The sequence below is a fragment of the Rattus rattus genome, chromosome 3 (assembly GCF_011064425.1).
Source record: "Rattus rattus isolate New Zealand chromosome 3, Rrattus_CSIRO_v1, whole genome shotgun sequence".
In the NCBI taxonomy this organism is placed as follows: domain Eukaryota; kingdom Metazoa; phylum Chordata; class Mammalia; order Rodentia; family Muridae; genus Rattus; species Rattus rattus.
The window spans coordinates 200,630,872-200,633,349 of NC_046156.1; the positions used below are offsets into that span (position 1 = coordinate 200,630,872).

Consider the following 2,478-nt stretch of genomic DNA (forward strand, 5'->3'; position numbering starts at 1 on the left):
TTTTGCCTTTATAAGAGGCTGACTAAAGTAATTTGTTGCCATTCACTGGAAATCCCCAATATGGACCTGGCCAGTGTCCACCATCCTGGCAAGTATATAATAAAGCTTGCCTGAAATCTGGCTTTCAAATTGTGGTAGTGGTCTTATTTTCACCAGGTAAAATTAACATATGTCCTCTAGGTGGTTCCAAATCCAGTCAAATTGTAATGAAGATCATTGCCTCATGGGGTTTTGTTTGTTTGTTTTTAATTTCATAGGGTCAGGATAGCGCTCAATGGCACTTACCCAGGAGGTTGAGTTCAAAGCACAGTATGGGGAGGGTGGGAGGGAAGGAGAAAGGGTATAAGGAAAGCAAGAGGCAGGAGGATTGTCATGTGTTTGAAGACAGCCTGGCCTACAAAGGGAGAAGTTAACTCAAGCAAAGGAAGAAGGAAATAAAATGTTACAGATCTGATGTTCTCTGCCTTCTTCCCCAGCTTTTCAGAGATAACTGCCTTTCTGAAATAGTGCATCCTCTCTGCCTATCTTTTATGCTTTTATGAAGTGCCTAACCTCCACATATATTATGTAATGTTACATTGTGTGTTTATAATTGCACACAAATGATGTCATGTTGTAAATACTGTAACCATGCTATATACCACAATGCGTTTATCCATTCTGCCACAGCGGGACACTGGCTGTTTCCAGTTTTCCCTTGCGATGGGTATCCTTTCGCCTATGCCTTTGTGTGTGGCCGCTTTACTCGAGGCCCTTAGTAGACAGGGGATTATTTAACATCAGAAATACACATCTTCACTTCAGAGATAGCCAGCCTGCAATGCTTGCCCTAAGTGCTGCTTCCTCAGCACTCCTGGAGCGTCTTGGTCTCCTCACACTTGTTAACTATTAATCATTTCGCCAAACTAGTGGGTGTGATGATTTTTATTCCTTGGTAACTGTTACTGCTCTAGTTGACGACGGTGTGAACCTGGGAGAGTGGAGTCTAAAAGTGAGGCAGACTAAAGTCTCAAGCGATAGCCAACTTTATTCAGGGCATCGGACGATTTATGTTCTGAGGGTTACACAGGAGCAAAGTTCAGGAGCATTTAGGCCGGATACAGTCACAAGCACAACTCGTGCTTGGAGATGTCTTTGAATAACAAAAGTAAAAGTAAAGGGGTAATCTGAAGTAAACCTACTGCTATTTTCGACACCTGGGAGGGGAACAAAATTACATTTCAGGAGCCACCCAGGTTATGGAGAAACAGAGGTCACAAGACTTTTGTCTTGATCCCTTCGAGTTGTCTCACTAGCTCTCAGATCCTCATTCATGGACCATGTTCCAACCGTAACTAGTGACAGGTTTTTCAAAATGCAGAAACTCTCATTGGTTAGCTAGAAATCTGTCTCCCATCAATTAATGAAGACGGCCTTTTGGCAAGGGGATATTAATAGTCAGGCTGGGAAAATTGAGGTCAGGGCCACCTGCTCCTGCCAATGCCAGGGGAACCATGATAACTTGGCATTACAGGCCATAGGAAGGCAGGGATGAGTTTGGAGGTTTGCTTCAGAACTGTACAGCTATGCGAAGGCACACCCCCCTTTATAGCTATGAGGGGGGCATATGCTTCTGTAGCTATGTGGAGGAGGCAGGCACACGCCCTAAGAACCATCTTGATGGCACCCCAATCACACGTGGAGAAGACCAACACACGTCTGAAAGACTACCTTGGAATCACAATGGGAACTACAGCTTGGACCCAAAGTGGCATCTGAGTTCTAGCTCTTCGTAATGACAACTAAATGGTGACTTGGGGTGAGAGTCTGTGCTTTGCAGAAGGGAACAAGTTGAAACTTAGAGTCCACACTGTCAGTCTACAAAGTGATGGATGGGCTTCCGTTCTGGAGAAGGCATACAGTGAGTGAAGCCAGCCCTGTGGTTTATTGCCTTTGAGACTTAGAGGATAAAAAGTAGCAATTATCCTTAGAACAGGAAAGGGTGTAAGAATTTAATACAATCGATTTTGCAACAAAATAACTGAGTGCTATTGCATTGGCTGAAGTGCTAGGCACAACAGTAAAGATTCAGGCCAAGTCACAGCTGTCAAGAAGTTTCTATTCCTATCTACCTGGCACAGGAGATACCAGGACCAAGAAGATGGTTTTCCCAGGGCGAGGCTTATCCACTGCACACCAGATGTGCTGACACCTGTGATTTCTCCAGATGCAGGGAAACTGCATAATTTGTGGCAGTGGGGGATTGAATTCATGCTCTCCCCTGGGAGGAAAAAAGGAAGTTTAGGATCACCCCTCAGCTATATAGAGGAGTCCTGGCTACAATCATGAGACCCTGTCTGAAAAATGAAATAAAAGAAAAATAAAGAAGTTCATGTTCTAAAGGAAGGTGACCAATGGTCAACGGATAACCCAGCACACACTGAGCGGTGAATGCAGTTGGAAGAATTGACTCAAGGTAATGGAGATGAACAATCAAGG

General features: G+C 44.3%; 1 non-coding gene across 1 annotated transcript; it reads left to right on the plus strand.

Moving 5' to 3' along the window:
- The first annotated feature begins 2,103 nt into the window (after positions 1 to 2,103).
- LOC116897496 lies at positions 2,104 to 2,263 on the plus strand. The gene has a single exon (XR_004387517.1). It is a non-coding gene; the product is annotated as a U1 spliceosomal RNA (small nuclear RNA).
- Positions 2,264 to 2,478: the final 215 nt, after the last annotated feature.